This window comes from Megascapheus bottae, chromosome 3 (genome assembly GCF_031878675.1).
Source record: "Megascapheus bottae isolate mThoBot1 chromosome 3, mThoBot2.hap1, whole genome shotgun sequence".
NCBI classification, from domain to species: Eukaryota; Metazoa; Chordata; class Mammalia; order Rodentia; family Geomyidae; genus Megascapheus; species Megascapheus bottae.
In genome coordinates, this window is record NC_143511.1 from 57,404,993 (window position 1) to 57,416,280 (window position 11,288).

Below are 11,288 nucleotides of genomic sequence, written 5' to 3' on the forward strand. Positions count from 1 at the left end.
AATAGGATCATGCTCCAGGCCAGCCAGGACAGAAAGTGAGACTCATTGGTTATGATTGATCACTATGAGGATTTTACTGTACAATTTTTTCGAGCTACAGCTTCTTTTTCCTTATATTTGCCATTTATATCATGCTCATAAAAGTAAAGTGACTACATTAGTGGAACTTTATCCAGCAAGTTTATTCTGTATTGAATTTTAAGAGAAAATATTAATTCCCATAGAAATGAGATAAGAGTCACTGGCCAATTTTCCATATTTTGCAACATTGGAACTCCTTCAGACTGACAACCCAGTGGATCCTCATTGCAGGAATGGCAGAGCGCCACGCATTCTTCCTGACCAAGCCTGATTTATGTACACTTTCCTAAGAAAAATGCCAAGGAGAAATTTGAATTTGTCCTCTTATCCAATTTCAATCCCAAGAATTAAAATTCCTATAACTGACACTGATAAAAGGCAGGAGATAATGAGTTTCCATGCACTGAAATCATGGTGTCTTCAGTGCTAATTTTTTTTGATGCTTCTTGGATCCTGAGCTATTTCTTGTGATTGATGTAGAAGGAGATACATGGAATCACTTGGAACTGGCATCACTTTTCATGAATTATTGGCACTGATACCACAGAATAGCTTGCCAGACTAGCTCTCAGTAAAATGGGTTTGGTTGTTTTATCTTGGCTCATTTTTAAGCTTCTGCTAAGATTTCAGATGTACTATGTAGTCAGTATAGCCCAGGAGTCCATGCTCATGAATGGAAATTCTCTCTCTCTCTCTCTCTCTCTCTCTCTCTCTCTCTCTCTCTCTCTCTCTCTCTCTCTCTCTCTCTCTCTCTCTCTCTCTCTCTCTCTGTGTGTGTGTGTGTGTGTGTGTGTGTCTCTCCCTCCCTCCCTTTGACCTGTCCTCCTTCTTCCTCTTTTTTTCTCTCAAAGAGAAAGATGAAATAGGATCAGAAAGTCCCTCAACTCTGTTCTGTAGTATGTGTAGGAAAACAGAGGTGAATGGAAAAGGAATAGGCCGGATTCCGTCCTCTACAGGCAAGGACTGTTTCCTGAGGAACAGTGAGGGGAACAAACCTTCTGGGATTGGAGGTTGTTCTAGGGACTAGATTTGGTGATAAGATTATATAGGGATTAACAAGAAAGCAAAAAGAAATTTTAAATGGCTATGATCTCCTAGGGGCCCAAGGTGGTATCTTTGGTCAGGCCCACCAAGGTCTGCTCCACCTTGGGTGTGGGGGCCATTAACACCTGGAGACCAAGGTTGCTTATGGATAAGCATGTGAGTGCCTTGCTTGACCTTGGGGAGTAAGACAGGACTCAATCTTTCATATTCCATCTTTAGATACATAAAAATTTGGGCCTAGAGAGAAGAGGAGAATCCTTCTGTATGAAAGCAGAGCTTCCTGGATAGATAGTTGACTGGTTATTTTGAAAGCATGGCATCTTTTTCTCTCCTTACCACTAGTGGTCAAGCATGAGCAGACCCAGTCTTACACCCAGCAGCAGAGAACTCTGCTCTTCCTTGGCTCTCTTCTGGCTGAATGTAGTTCACAAACAATGCACATTCAGAGACAAGATTTGGGGCACCTGGGAATATGAAACTCCTGCCCAGATTGTACCGAGCCTACCTGCAGGGGGTGTGGAGGTTCAGTCCAATTAGGTAGACTGTAGCGACCACATATTTTCCCCTAGGCAAAAGGAGAGCAGGGGCTAGAGAGTGTTGCATGTAGTGTGCTTAGGTTGATTGAAGCATCTATACTGTTATTTGTATACAAAACTCCTCAAGATGCAAGATGAAACCATGATATAAGGACTGTCAAAGAAGTCCCAATATAAAACTGCTCTGACAAAGGTAAATTTCTAAGATTGAAGGATAAAACATTTGTCATATTTTGCTGGATTTATTTATACTGTTTAAGCATTTATATGTATGCCTATGCACTTCCATTTATATGTGTACACTCCTAAACCTCTGCTTGGTAATGAGACATGTCAGTAAATAGCACATGCTCTCATGACACCAGGCAAGGTTTAAGTAGGGACTTGGCAGCAGTAGGAAGCAATAATTCTGTGTTCGAGCATCAGTTCTGCAACTTTGTTAATTAACCTTGTTCCTGTTCCTTAACCTGTCCAAGTTTCCTCCTTTCTAAAACAAGAACAATGCAGAAACCACATTGTGTGAAATACAGATTCAATCAATGAGATGCTTTGTATTCAGATATATACCTATAACCAAATCCTTCCATGAGGCAATCTACCTACCATCATCTTCTCGATGGGGCAGGGTGAGAGGAAACAAAAAAATGTGAAAAGAGAAAGATGGGGAAAATGAGAAATTTTTCAGAAGTTGTACATAATATTAGAATGTGTTTTCTCTGTCAGCAACAGATCTTTCCCTTTAAGAATTATCTGCTTCAGTTTTTCTACACAGAGGAACAGGGGTTTTTGTATATTGAATAATTCTTATCAAATTTCAGGTTTAAAACACTTAGTAATCCTCCATTTTAGAGTCCCAGGGGGGGTGGGAAATATATATATATGTATATATATATATGTATATTTCCTCCCTCAAGCACAAGGGTATTCTATGAGAGTTTACTTCCCTGATTACCTGTTGATTACTGGCTCAGTTATAGAGAAATTCCAGATAAAATTCACAGGATTTGTTTTCCACTCTTCTTCTAAGTCATACTTTTTTCTTGAAGATAAAGAGAAGTTCCATAGCTTTTGTGTAAATGTTAGACCATTTGTTCAAACTTCCTATCACATAGCATCGTCTTTATTTATTTATGCTGTTTATCTTTCCTTCCTCTTTTATCTTCCCTTTCTTCTCATTATATAAACTATCTAGATTTTCAAAAGTGTATGACAACCCTTTCATCTACCCACTTAAATCACTTGAGTCTTTTTTTTCTTATAGGGTCAATTATCTTTCCACTTCTATATATTCAATAATTAAAGAAGCACTAGAGTGAATAACTTTACTTTTAAATCAAAGGTAAGGAGGAAACTGGTTTAGTAGCCAGCTCCTATAACCTCACCCAGTAGGGGGCAGAGTTAAGGAGGATCACAGTTGGAGGCCCACCATGACAAAAAGCAGGAGAATCTAGCAGAAAAAATGACCTAAAACACAAAGGAAGGAGATGATACCTAGCAAGCATGAAATCACTAAGTTCAAACCCCAGTAACAACAATAGTAACATGATATCTGAAATGATTAAAATTTTAAAGAAATTTTTTAGCTTCCAAACATCAGAAAAGAACTCAAGTAGATATGGAAAAGGTAAATATATAGTAAATGGGAAGATATGTTTTTAAGCCCTGTCATTATCATATATATATATATATATATATATATATATATATCGGCAGACCCAACACCACTAAGCCCTGACTTTCTAGGATAGGATCAATGTAAAAAAAATGATGTAGAAAACACTGTACTAAAAGAAAGGTACTCAAGACCTGACTCAATTAATTGCAGTTCCTCTGTGTATCACCTCTATAATAACAAATTAATAGAAATAAAAAATTTAAATGAAGAAAATCATAAGTGGCATTTCCACCCATACAGATAATGTGTATACTTTAATACCAGTCTGCCCAAGTATTCCACTGCTTGTACAGATACTTGACATATTATACAAGATTGAATAAAATTATAAATAATACTAGCATGAGATCTTTGAGATGTCAGCCTCTCAGAGATCAAGTGAGACTTATAATCTTTCCACAAAGCTGATGGTTTTCAGGACCCGAATAGAATGAATTTTCCAAATTACTTAGTGGACTTAATATGAAATACAATCATTTTTATTCATATTTTATGTAGGTATCTGGTGAGCATTTGCCCAAGTATATGCTTATCAAGTAAAAGACTCCATCACACAGAATTATATATTATGCAATATTATACAACCTTAACCACCCAGGAGTCTATAGAAACAATTAGTACAAGAGAGCCCATTGAGGGAAATGGAAGAGTGACAAGATTTCTGTATAGGCTTCTGTTTACAGATTTAAAAAAATTAATAAAAATAGCATGGGGCATAGGAATGGAGAGACAGAGGGTAAACAAATGTCACTGTGGCACTCACTAGATATTATGTTGGAAATGAACTATATAACTTTTGATGGGGATGGGAGGGAAAAACTGGGAAAGAGTGAGCAAAGGATTAAAATTGTTCATAAAGAAATGTAGTCATTGCCTGACTTAGATAAGCATAATCACTCTGTATATCATCTTTATAATAATAATCAAAAATTAAATTTAAAAAAATTATCATGGACATATACATCATTTTGTTGTGACAAAAGTTAACAATTATTCTTAATTATAAATTCTAAAAATTAGAGAACTTTGTAGGAAATAATATATATATAGTATATTTAACTTGGTTCACTACCTGATTTGAAGTTTGTTTTTATACAGACAAAAATGAGAAGTTTTCCACATTAAAGTCTAGTTATTAAAACAACCTGCTAAAATAAGAAAACTTTTGGCATTAATAAATGCCATCATTTTATGCTACAACCATACAATTGTCTGTAGAGGCCCTTGATAGTAAATTAATTAAATCTCTGTTCCATTATGGTGTCAGCTAATTTGGAAACTCATTATTTATTTGGCACTAATTTAGCTTAGCAAATTAATTAGAAAGAGCTTGGGAAAATAGATGATTCAACATGAAAGTCCAAATCAAGACAAAGAGGCAAAATTAAAGAACTTATTTAGAAAAGAGAGACAGCTGCATCCTTTTTAGGAGAGCTTTCTCTTTTCCCAAAAACTGATAGTCATACAGAGAAGCCCAGAATAGGAATTAGACAGCAAGAATTAGGAACTGTCTTTAAAAGGAAACAGATTTGCCTGTGCAGGCAGGTATGACCACACAAGGCTGCATGCTGCAGTGTGTTCACATGCCTCTTCCTGACTTTAACCTTCTCATAATGCAGTCGTGGATGCATGTGATAATTGACCACTAATCAATAGCCTTTGCCTTCACCGTGCAAGGTATTAGAAATACGACCTCTGTAAGGACTTGAGATGACATCAACATAGTGGATCCAAAGAGATGGTTCATGATACTAGTAATCAAAGAAAGATAGACAGACAGAAGAAAGGAAGGAAGGCAAAAGGAAAAAAAGAAGGAAGGGAGGAAGATAAGGAGAGAGGTGGGAAAGAAGGGACAGAGAGGGCTGGGAGTTTGTCCTAGTGGTAGAGTGCCTGCCTAGCATGCACAAAGACCAGGGTTTGATTCCTCAATACCACATATACACAGAAAAAAGACAGAAATGGTGCTAAGGCTCAAGTGGTAGAGCGCTAGTCTTGAGAAAGCCCAAGGACAATGCTCAGGCCCTGAGTTCAAGGCCCAGGGCTGGCAAAAAGAAAAGAAAAGAAAAGAAGGGAGGGAGGGAGAGAAGGAGGGAACGAGAATGAAGGAAAAAATAGTGCAGTTAAAGTATTTTTAACATATAAATCTTATAAAAGGCCCATGCGCAAATCATATAGATAGCTCACACAATCTATTACCAATTTTAAAAAATTATCTGGTTAAAGAATAATTAAAGAACCCGAGTAGTTTTCTAGAAAAAGACATACAAAATTACCAATAGGTGTACAAGAAAGTATTCAAATCACTGATTATCATGCTAATGCAAAGCACAATCACACTAAGTTATGTTGCAGTTGTTAGGATTTTTTTTGGTAAAACATTACTAAAAAAAAATCACTGTTGGCAAGGCTGTGAAGATAAGGGAACCCTTGTATATTGCTTGTGGGGATGGAAATTAGAGCAGCCATTATAGAGAGATTATAAATGTTATTATGGAGAATGATTGCTCAAATATTAATATGCACAACCGTCATGTTGTTGTGTATGTATAAAAGCAGGCAATCAAAGAAATCTGCAATTGCATATTTATGCACCAATTTCACAATATTTAAAATAAGAAAGTATGTGAAGTGTCTGTCAATATGAGTGGGTAAATAAAATATAGTATATAAGCCATTCAGCTTTAATTTTAAGATAAAGAAAGTGTTGTCACTTTTGACATATTGCCGAATCTAGAGGACATTATTCTAAGTTAAGCCAGATGCACAAAGGAAAAGACTGTATGATACTATTTAGATTTAGAATCTGAAAGAAAAAAATCGATTCATAGAAGCCAAGAATAGAGTGGTTATCAAGATGAGAGCAAAAGTAATAGAAATTAGGAAATATTATTCAAAAAGCACACATTTTCAGCTAGAGAGGATGAATAAGTTCTGGAAATCCATTGTATAGCATGACGGCTATAGTTAATACTAACAAATTCCATACTTGGAATTTGCTGAGAGAAGAAATTCTCATCATAAAAAATAGACAAGGTCCAGGGGCACTGGTCCGTTCCTACAATACTCACTATTAAAAAGGCTGAGATTGGAAGAATCGCTATTCAAGGCCATCCTAGACCAAAGATTTCCCCTCTGAAGTAATAAAAACCTGGGTGCAGCAATAAAAACCTATCATCCCAGCTACGCAGAAAACATAAATAGAAGAATCAGAGACCAGGCTAGCCCAGCATAAAACGTAACACCTCATTTGATAAATAACTAAAGCAAAATGGACTGAGTGTGTGGCTCAAGTGATAGGGCAAGTGCAAGTGCGAGATCCTAAGTTCTAATCTCAATATTCCCAAAAATCACAACAGAGAAGAACGTGGCATGGTGGGCATACTAAGTAGCTTGATTTAAAATGTATACATATATTCATGTGCCACATTACTTATTATAAGTATTCATTTATCTGCCAATAATTATGACTTAATAACACTTCAGTATATTTAATATATAAGCCTATGTTAAGATTCACCACACTGACATGTCATCAGAGTTACTATTTTCCACATTGTTTTCTGGGTATTCATTTCTTTGGCTCTATCTTCCACCACAGCGTGAGTACCATGGTGACAAAATATGTGATGCTGTTTACACTCTAATGACAAGAATAAGGTGGAACAGACAGTAGGCATAAAAACCATTTGTTGAAAAAAATACACATTTCTCTGTTATCTTCAGCACTTGCATTAGACTGACTACATACCACTTTGTAATGACCAGACTTATTGCAACACAGGAGCAAAATTATTCCAGAGACAAATACGAGTAGTTGCAAATTTAAAATACTTGTCAGTAAATGTCATAGTACTGTCCTGGTTGTTTGTCTTTCAGAAATGACTGCCTGACATAAAATGATCATACCCCCAGCCGGAGGCTTCTTCCAGTTCAGAAGCAAGTGATTCATGCTGCTTCTTATTGTATGAATGCACAAGGAAGGCCAATAAAAATACTAGAAGCCATAATATTGTCACAACATCATAACTTTCCCTCGTTATCTGGAAGTCAATGGATCCTGACTCTTGATATGTATTGATCCATGCCAATAGCATTTGAGTTTATATTCACTATCATTCTTATTCCTTCAATCAAAGAACTGTCATCATCACTAGAATGAATTCACCTATGGAACTATGATGTACACTACAAACCATATACTTGCATCATGTCCCGTGGTGATTTGACACTTGCCCAATCCTGGGGTGCTGGGGTGGGAAGGAATGAGATTCTTGTCTGAAGCCAGCCATTTTTCACATTCTGTGTTATGTGCTTTGCAATCATGCTGCCATTTTAATCTTTACAACAAACCTGTAAGAAGTGGAAATTATTACCATCACTTTCTAGAGAAAGGTACCCAAGGTGTCAACCTGCTATGCAAGATATACAAATACATCTTCCTGAGTCTTAATCCTTTTCTTTCTTCTGGTCCCCTGGAGGCTGATCCTGACACTCTCCTGCTACTCTGTCCCTGTATCATCCAGTCCCTACAGCTCCCCAGTGCTACCTCAGAGATGCAATAGGACTTCTCTGGGTTTTTTCTGTCCTTACCAATGCTTTATCCAGTGATAGCTCACCACAGCTATAACCACTGTTCTCTGATGTACATGCAGGTAGGTTAGGCTTGCTTCTTAGCAATGTGTGCTGGGTGCCAAAGATGACACGCAAAGCTGTTTCACCACAGAGCTTCCATCCTAAGAAATGTGGCTTTGTCATTGGTCCCTGGCTGACGGCCTCTGGAGTTAACAGAGCCTCTACTCCATGGGCCTCAAAATACAGACAAGGGCCCACTTCCTTCCTCACTGTGTGTGCATGCAAGACTTCTCACAGCATTGTCTCTTCCAGATCTCTACAAGCCTGGTCCTGTATGGCTGTACCAATAACTCTCCCTGTTCTTGTGCCTCCTACAGATGATCACAGGTAGTCTGATCATGGGGGAATTCACGTGGAAGGGTTTGCCTGGACCTCCCTCTGAAGTATTCATTCTCTGTCATCATCACCACAGTGCATTTGCCTGTGGAACTGTAACGAGCCAAGTGTTGGCTGTAGAGCTGTGTGGAAAGACTTCAGTTTGGTTGTCATCATCTCCATAGTACATTCACTAGAAGCTGAAGCCCCAGCATGCAAATGGTCCACAAGGGTTATGGCCTATGACGATATCTTAAGTGCATACTAGGCAAGCACTCGACCATTAGGCCATACTCCTGGCTGAGGACCTAATATTTTATCTTTTATTTGGATCAAGTTGTCAGGTAGAAAGAAACAAATAGATAAGACACATGGGGATATTTAAACAAACAAGAGCCCTGGGCTTTGGGCATCTGTGGATCTGGGGAGTGTCCACAGGTAGCCAGGTTTCAAAAAACCCACAGTAAAGCTTAGAGGTACTATTAAGCTTCCCCAAAAGGCAGTTTGAAACAGTCTAATGCATTTCAAAGCTTCCAGAACAAAATAAAAATAAAGAGTGCTGTAATTTAAATGTTAATATCTCATCAAGTTTTATGTGCAGGGAGAAAAAAAGGAGGGCAACACCATAGTCTCTTTTGCCGAAGCGGATAATGTGGCCATAAACAGCTGGCAGCTCTCCACTCAGACATTTTACACTGCCTTTGTGATCCGTCTTCCTCACCATGTGGTAGCATCAAATCAGAAGAGGCAGGCTTGGGATGCTTGATTCTGAGGCCAGATCACAGCATGTGAGGGAAGTATAAAGGCACATGGCTTCTCCTCAGCCAAGCAGTGGGTAGTAATTGTGGGGGGCATGATGGGGACACCAGCCACTTTGTGGCAGCATGTGACACAGGAAGAAGTTGTTTCAGATAGAAACATTTATCAATGTATATTAATTAAATGTTCAGGTGTGCAATGAAGCCACCAGGGGGATGTCAACATGCTTCTACAAGGGTAATTTGAAAGAGAATCCATTATGGTAAAAGCAATTGAATGCTCTTATGTGGACAGGAAGAAATCGCCGACAGCTGCATTAGAGTCACCACAACATATTAGGAAAGACAGGTGGGACATGAATCTATATGATCAAATGTGTGCAAGGGATGGGAGATCACTATGAGTATTAGTGTTTTGTGTGCATGCTGTGTGTACATGGATGCAAATGTGTGCACACGTTTAAAGTATATGATGTGTCTACATGTGCATGTATATGAATGTCTATAAATGTGTGCCTGTGTACACCATGCTTTAATAGCAATGCCAATGCTGTTACCAACACAACTATCATATTGTCATCCTTTGTGAGGGTTTGTTTTATGCCAAAAACTACTTCAAGCATTCTCCTCAAATATCTCATTGAATCATCTCAAGACTCATGTAAACTGTATCACCACAACTTAGAGATGAGAAAATTGAGGCATACAGATGTTACAAATGTGAATTAATGGTTAGCAATAAAGTTAGAACATGAACTTAGTCCAAAATTTGAGCTTAGGCTTAAGTTAGGGAATACATGTCACCCAAGCAAAATTGCACCAGCCTTTATTAACTAGCCAAGGAAGACTTAGTTCGAGGTCACTGTAAGAAAAGAAGGAGACAAGGAAGGTAATCTAACCTCTGCTGAGAGAATGAAGTGGAGAGTTGTACAAGGAGGAGGAGGGGGCCGACCACCTGTGTTTGCAGTTGCTCTTACTCAAACGGAAAGTAAATTTGTTTATCTCTATCTTCATTCTAGAAGGAAGTGGTCTAAATCAGAGCAGAAAGTTCAGTGAAGTCAGACTTCCAGAAAGTTCTTGAAAATAAAGTGCTCTAAGAAAAAGGAGTCAAGAAAAATCTTTCCCAATACTTAGCCTGAATAAAACAATAATGCTGTCAGTCAAATTTTACTAACATCATTTTTTATTTTTAATTGAGAGATGAATCAAGTGTTATACTTTGTTTTTTCTTTAAATCCTTGATCTTATTTTATACTGTGAGTACTTTTAAGTTGCAATAAATTATTTCTCTACTTATTCTTTTGGAAAGAATGGCTTTAAGAAAGAACTTTATATTACCTTTTATAAAAGGTAATGCCAGTACCTTGCTTCAACAGCACGTATACTTTACTAAGATTGGACCAATTACAAAGAAAGTGAGCATGGGCCCTGTACAAGCATAAGGAACAAATTTATAAGCTGATTTTCTGTTTTTGAAATATTCTTAATGTTCATATAAAAACATTAAGGGCTCCTTTTCTCTGAAAGGGGTGGAGATTGTGACTGTGGCCTCTGATGGGAAAAAAGGGAAGTCTGGGGGTGCTGGAGGTCCCTGGGTAAAGGCGGAGGCTAAGATGGGGTTTGGAGCCACAATCGCCATTGGCCTCACCATCTTGGTACTGTCCGTTGTCACCATTATTGTCTGCTTTACCTGCTCGTGCTGCTGCTTGTACAAGATGTGTCACCGACCACGCCCTGTCGTGACCACCACCACAGCGACCACAGTGGTACATGCCCCATACCCTCAGCCCCCAGATGTGCCTCCCAGCTATCCAGGACCCACGTACCAAGGCTACCATCCAATGCCACCCCAGCCTGGAATGCCAACTGCACCGTACCCAACACAGTATCTACCCCCTTACCCGGCTCAGCCTAAGGGTTCACCAGCCTACCACGAGACCTTGGCTGGAGGTGCAGTTGTACCCTACCCTGCCAGCAAGCCTCCTTACAACTCAGCCTCATGGACTCCCCGAAAGCAGCCCCTTGAACACACCCCTCCTGTTTCTGGCTGCCACTCAGTTAACATCATATGCATGTGTATGTGTGTGAATGAGTGGCATGCTGGTTCCTTATTGGCCCATGTGTGATGTGAGCCCTATCCAGATTGGTGGCTTCTCCTGATGCTGACTAGGTGCGGACCAATCCTTGCCTGAAGAGGGCTGGACCAAACTTTTTTCTTCTCCACTTGAAATGAATTGCTTTCCTTTA

General features: G+C 38.7%; 1 pseudogene; it reads left to right on the forward strand.

Moving 5' to 3' along the window:
- The first annotated feature begins 10,654 nt into the window (after nt 1-10,654).
- Nucleotides 10,655-11,067, forward strand: LOC150065522 (protein shisa-5 pseudogene; annotated as a pseudogene).
- The last annotated feature ends 221 nt before the right edge of the window (nt 11,068-11,288 follow it).